This window comes from Asparagus officinalis, chromosome 1, assembly GCF_001876935.1.
Source record: "Asparagus officinalis chromosome 1, Aspof.V1, whole genome shotgun sequence".
In the NCBI taxonomy this organism is placed as follows: domain Eukaryota; kingdom Viridiplantae; phylum Streptophyta; class Magnoliopsida; order Asparagales; family Asparagaceae; genus Asparagus; species Asparagus officinalis.
Genome location: NC_033794.1, coordinates 31,933,205 through 31,940,815, shown reverse-complemented (window position 1 = coordinate 31,940,815; position 7,611 = coordinate 31,933,205).

Below are 7,611 nucleotides of genomic sequence, written 5' to 3'. Positions count from 1 at the left end.
TATCAACGGGTCGGGTATGGGTTTCGGGTCAAAAATATAGTGTTAAAGTGATGCGGGGTTCGGGCGGTTCGGGTTGAAAAATTTTCAACCCGACCCGAACCGACTTTCAAATAAAACCGATCCGAACCGTTAATTTTTGTCCGGTTCGGTTGGTTTTTTCAATTTGGACCGAACCATGCACAACCCTACTTCCAACCAATAAAAATAGGAACCACGTTTCGAAAGTGTTCTTAGAATTTTGTTTCCACCATTTCCTCCATCCAACCGACGTCTTACTTGCTAGTCGCTTTCAAATTGCCAAACAGAAAAAGTCGAATGTGGAGCCAGTTTACATTTTCTATTTCACTTCTCAAAGTTTCTATTTGCGCAATATGTCAATTTCATATTTGTAATTTGCACTTCTCAATCCATAAGATTGTGATAAAAAACATCCTCATTTCAAAAGGAGATGATGATTTGGGGGTGCAAATTACAAATTTTAAGATTTGGGGGTCTAATAAAAAAATAGCAAAGAAGTTACAGTTTAAAAGAGAAATCATTGTAGGTCGCCACTTTTACTGGTGTGTGTCATAACTTCACTTTGTTTTATCATGGTTTTCTCGTATTAGACGCAAAACTCTATCTTATTTTCATAGTAGGCCTTCAAATCTTCATAGTCACCCCAAATCTGTATAAGTAGTTTTCAATGGCACTCCCATATTTGTAACTTACCTATAAAGTTGTTTCAAATAACATCCTCATTTTGAACCAATATGAAGATCTGAGAGTCTAATATAAATATATGATAGAAGCAAGGGTTTAATATTAAAAAAAACCCGGTTGTCAAAATCAATCTTAGTAGATCATGCATCAGTTATTACTGGTTGAATTAGAAGTTGGGTTTATTAAAGTATATGTAAATACTAGTGTGTATTAAATCCTAGTTTAGTCCCACATCGACTATATGTGAAGAAATAGTCCTTTGTACATCTATATGTTTGGCTTGGAGCCTAATAGAAAGAGTGATATTTTCCCAATATTCTGAGTTTAACATGGCACCAGAGCCTTTTTGATCTTAGTCCAATTAATCTCAAGCGCACTACAAGAGATTTCCCCCTTAATTAATCTCACAGGCCCCATAAGGGATTTCTTTTCCCTTTCCTCTTATGTGACTTCATAAATCACCTATAAGGTATTTTCCCCTAATTAATCTCATAGGTTTTGCTTCGCTTTTCTCTCTTGTGATTTCACAAATCACGAAATTAGCGCGGTTACAACATGCTTCCAACTAGATTTAATTTGACAAATCTGATTTACAGACTTGTAGACATTCACGCCTCCTTCAAATTTAGGCATCTAATCCTCCTTAAATTCGGGCATTAACGCCCATAAAATATAGGCATTAATGCCTTATCAAATTCAAATTGTAGCATTAACATTGTCATTGCAACACCTGGAAATACATATCATCAACAAATTGATGTCAAGCTTGAGGGACCGAACTACCGTGTATGGGTGTTTACTCTCAAGTTTTACCTATTGAGTAGAGGTCTTTGGGGCATGTCGATGGATCTTCTTTACCTCCTGTCAAAGGTACATGCATCACTAATGATGCATACAATTAAGCTCTTCAAGGCTAGACCATAGACGAACATAAAGCAATGACCTTTCTCATTCAATCAGTTACACCAACCATTTGGCTGCAACTGGTTAATTGCACTTCCGCTAAATCTATATGGATGCATCTCCAGGGTTTCTACACTCATTAGGATGATGCACATGAACATCATCTACTTCAGGAAGTCGCTTTGGCACAACAAGGCGAAAGATCCGTTCATGAATTTTATACTTATATGATGGATTTGTGGCAGCAGCTTGCAGCTCTTGAACCGCAACTCTTGAACCTGCCATAATTGACCTAGAACCAGTCAAAAGTTTCGATTAATATCGAGATCGACAATGTCTATTTTAATTTCTCATGTGTCTTCATCCTGAATATGAAACTCTTCATGGACAGCTGGTTCATTGTGTACCACGTCTCGCACTGGATAATGTTGTTGCCTAGCTTCTTGTTGATAAGACGAGACTCTTTATCTCAGCAACCATCTCAGAGTTCTGTTCTTGCTACTTCCAAGCAATTTTCTTGACCATCGAACCATTACATGGAGTTTATAGTCAAAATGGTGTCACCTTTACAAAACAAAAACTCATTCCATTGAAGAATGTCGAGCAAGTGCTTCAAAACATGCTGAGAAACCCCTACTAGACGTTCGTACTAGCACCATCCCAATGATTCCTCACAGGCTACTATTTCTAACTTCTCATCATCTACCTCCAAATCAAAAGCTCCAATTGATCATCATGACCATCTGCGTCTTTCAAGAACTGTTTCAATCTTTAAATATTAGTAGTAGTTCTTCTGAAATGTCTCATGCTGTATCTGTTGGCCTCTTTGTTTTAATGATATTTAACAAATAATTTACCACTAATGTTGTTTGTCTTGTGTTTGTCATTTTCTATTTATTATATACAAACAACAAGTTGGAGGATGGATGGAATCGAGCATTCACGTTCATATCCAATAGAGGTTGGCAGAAATCGTGGAGTGAAGCCTTGCAATTCAAGTTAAAGATTCAAGTTCAAGCTTCATCCGCAAGTGTACCAAGTAGAGCTTATTGATGATCAAGATCATAGCTTGGGTAATATAGTATAGGTTTTATATTATGTATGTTTAATACTTCAAGCTCAATATTATACACACACGCGTTTTCTTGGTTTATCCATTTTTTTGTTTTAGCCATAAATAACGTTTTTCCAAACAATATTTATATTCATACATGTTTGTTTTTACGTGGATAAGTTGGTTTGGTTTAATTTCATAGATATGAAACAAATATATATTCATATACATACTCATATGTTTCATATTCTATTGTATTGGTGAAAATATTGTATTCTTAGTTTTTAGACTTAACAATATTCATATACATCTTTTATTAAGTTTACAAAATTATTTTGTAATGTTTCAAAACATGGTTAAGCTAAAATGTCAAAACTCATGTGTTTATATTTTTATGTTTTGGACTATTTTACAAAATGATGATATTTTCCTAAAATGTCAAAACTCATGTGTTTATATTTTTATGTTTTGGACTATTTTACAAAATGATGATATTTTCTATTTGGGATGTCCTTTTTTAAAAATCAGTTTTTGTAGCATGTTTATTATCATGTTTACAATCATTTCCCAAAGTTTTACATTTTTTTGATTTTATTTGCTATTTTTAAAAGAGGTTTAAAAATCAAATTTCTGTTTAAAACAGATAGTGTGCATGTCTTGAGTCGACTCATGAACAGTGTTAAGTTGACTCATAAATTGTTGTGTAGTTTACGTTTTGTTTCTAACGAGTCGACTCATAACATCATGAGTCGACCCATCAGGTTGAGTCGACTCATACCTGTCATAAGTCGACTCACAAACTGTGCTGGAAAGTGTGTTTTGTTTCTGCTGAGTCGACCATGCATGATGAGTCGACTCATGGATTTTATGAGTCGACCCATAAGTTGGTTTTTAGCTTGTAATGGCTACTTATGAGTTGACTCATGAACAGTACCGAGTCGACTCATAACATTGTAACGGCTATATTTCCAGACTGTACTGTTTTTGGATTTTTGGTCTTTTTGCTTTGTTTTCTTTTGGCTTTCGGGTTCCTATAAATATCCCCACATATCCTCAGTTCTAAAATATCCAAGAAATGTTTTAAACAAGTTTAACAAGGGTTTTAAAGTTTGTTTAGTGTGTTTTAAAAGAGTTTAACAAGGGTTTTAAAGTTTGTTTAGTGTGTTTTAAAAGAGTTTGTTTGTGAAGAAGTTTCTTACAAGTAGAGGAGATCATCTACATTGTGTTTAGTGTGTTTTAAAAGAGTTTGTTTGTGAAGAAGTTTCTTACAAGTAGAGGAGATCATCTACATTGTTTGAAGCTTCATTTTAATCCATCCCTCCATCTTGTTTTTTAGAAAAAAATTTCTAAATTCAATACTAGCTTTGTATTAATTATTTGTTATTTATCATTTTCATCAAGCTAGGGTTTACATTAAGTTTATGATTAATTTTCTTATTGCTTACACACACAACCATTGAGCTTGTTGTATTTGCATACATTGTATAATTGGGTTGTGGGGAGTTATAACAATTGAGAGTGAGCTTAATTGAGTTCTCATCTATTGTAGAAAACAAATTTGTATTTGTGAGCCTTAATTATGTAAATCACTTTGTAATACACTTGTACACTGAGAGGAGTGTGTGGTGAGAGACGGGGTCGTCCCAAGAGGAGTGCAGTAGGTGGTAATGCCTAGAGAGAGGGAGTGTGTGGTGAGAGACGGGGTCGTCCCAAGAGGAGTGCAGTAGGTGGTAATGCCTAGAGAGAGGTTGTAATTCCTAACACTTGAGGGCCCAAGAGGAGTGCAGTAGGTGGTAATGCCTAGAGAGAGGTTGTAATTCCTAACACTTGAGGGAGACACAGACTAGAGACTAACACTTAAGACGGTGTAAAGTGTGATTACAAGAGTGTGAGATTGTAGAGTTTTCGGTTAGCTAGAAAATCGTATTGTGAGGTATAAACTTTTTTCGGGTAAGCGTAGAAAACCCAGTGCAATAGTAGATTTCTCCCCGGGAGTGAGGAGCAGAGACGTAGGACGGAAGGTCCGAACTCCGTGATCATATTGTGTGTTGGCATTGTTTATATTACCCTATCACAATTGTATCCTTAGTTTAGATTATTTACCCTTGTGTTATTTATATATCCTTACATATATTTCACCATATAGGATATATATCTTTGTTCATATTGAATATTCTTACTCATAACATATTGTATATCCATCTTGCAAGAATAATTTATTAATAAGTTTTAATTAACATTTAAATCGGATTAGATTAGCATAAGACCCTAATCACCACCCTCTAGGATCTAACAATTGGTATAAGAGCATGGTGCTCTTTGATTTAAGGTCTAATCACCTTGAGTTAAAGATCCAAGTTATCTTTTTGTGCTAATCTCATTTAGATTTTCTTTGTTATCTTGCTTGCACATCTATACATATATTATGGATATGCATGGTGCACCTAGTTTAGGTTATGTCATCAATATTGCTCCTAGATTAGATATTTTCCCTATATCCAATGGTGTATTAGATTTAAACTCTTTTTTCAATCTAGACATTTCGATTTATGGGAAATTATAGATGATGCTTATATTGTGCCCACTTTGGAGAAATCCAAGTGGAATAAAAATGATCATCGTATGTTTATAATGAACAAGATTTTGTTAGAATTTTTGCTAAATACTTTTAATTCATCTATGTCTAACAAGTTTGTTCATTTTGATAGTGCTTACACCTTATGGAAACTTATAGAAGCACATCAGGAGAATTTGGAGGCAATCCAACAAGCTTTGGAGGATTCCGCTTCTAGTTCATGTGGAGCTTTATTTTCATGCACACGGCCACTAGGCGATAGCCCTAGTGAGATTTACGAGTTCGAATCCATTAATGATTTATCTAGTGATAAACTTGCTTGTGCTAGTGAAAAATTATTGCATGACTATAACAAATTGCATAAAGATTTTATTGACTTAAAAAGCAAGCATAAAGATTTGAAATCCGATCATGAGTTGTTAGCATCTAAGTTTGATACTATTTCTAATAAGAATATGATCCTCAAAGAAAAGAATGATAAATTAAAATTGGATCATGATTCTTTAATTTCAAACTTTGCTATTTAGAATGATAAATTAAAATTGGATCATGATTCTTTAATTTCAAACTTTGCTATTTTAACTCATGAAAGAGATAATGCCATGTTAGAAGTAGAGAACACATAAAAAATGATACTGCTTCTTTTATAAATGACTATTTATGTTCTACTTCTAATAAAAATGTATATGCGCCTAATAATGAAGATTTGAATCTTGTGAATAATCGCATTTCATCTTTAGATTCAACTTTTAAAATATACATTAATAATCATAAGAAACTTATGAATATGTGTGCCAAGTCTAAGTCAAAATCATCCACTCATTATGCACATATATATAGCAAAGTTTACAAGTGTTCTATTTGCGACCGTAAATGCCATCTAGCTAAATTTTGCTATGATGCACACAAACATAAGAATTTTAATGCTTCTTGTACATCTCATGTAGCTTCTTCATCTTGTACACTTACACATTCACATGCTCTTTCTCACAAAGTTCATCATAAGCATGCTAGTGTGTTCAAGTGTGATCAATGTGGTCATTTTGGTCATTTGGCTGAATATTATTTTGATTTGAAAAAGGAATCTCATTTGCCAAATGCTTCTAGTAGACCACATGTTTTTAAATGTGATGTTTGTGGTAGGTTTGGATATCTTGTAAAATTTTATTATGATATGCAAAAAGCTTCTAAGTTGTAATATGTTCCAAATAGACCATTGTTTAAGAATATTTCTCATTTGCAAAATAATTTTAAAAGACAATCTTTATTTGCAAATGATTCCCGTACACGAGCTAATGGTCCACAAAAACAAATGGATCTCTTTCATTGCACATAGTACAATCGGAAGGGTCATTTGAGTAATTATTGCTTTAACCATGTTAGTGCACCACATGTACCCAAACGGGTTCATAACCCTAAAGCTTTGAGCTTAAATGATATGGGTCATGTCCCTAAACTTTTTGGTACCAAGAATACTTGGGTACCAAAACATATTTGATTTTTAAACCAAGGTCATGTCCCTAAACTTTTTGGTACCAAGAATACTTGGGTACCAAAACATATTTGATTTTTAAACCAAAAATTCTTAGTGTTTTCATGTTTCTTTTTCTTGGTTTTGAAAATTATGTTTTAAATTTTTTTTGGATATGAAAACAATTTTTCTTTGATCAATTCTTTTGTTTTCATAAGTACTAGTTTTGATTTTTGTTGAGAGGTTTGTGTTTATATAACCCCACGGGTTTATTAGGTGTTTATTCCCAAATCTTGATTACCGGGTACTAATAATCTTTATATGGGTTGGAACAAGCTTAAGAGTTTGATATATAATATTGTTGCCTCTCTTACATTTCTTTAGTCAAAAATTTTGTTTTGATTTGTTGCTTTGAGTTCATTATATAGCACAAATAGATGATTCAAATTTCAATTGTGCCTTATAATGCATTCTATATGTGGTTTGATCAAGTTCTACAAAGAAAGCTTTCTTTATTGATCAAACATTGTTCTTGGACTTAAATCTTGATTTATGATTTTATTTGAGTGATTTGTTTTTATTTGAAAACTCTTTTTTCATGATTCTCATGTTCCTCTTCTTTTGTTTCATAAATCTATTCTTATACATAATTTGTACGTTAGTATAATGAGACACTATCTTTATTATGACATATCTATATGTGTTCTCATTGTCTTCTTGTATGTGAGTTAAATTTAGCATATTTTTTCATTTATGCTTGCTCACATGTTTTGCCTTAGCATTCATTTCATGTATCCTATGAGGCATTTTGATAGGGGGAGCAATCTTTATATATCTTTTTTTTGTTATACTCACTCATGCTTATTTATAGGGGGAGCTTTCGCTCTCTTTATTCTTTTGTTTTCT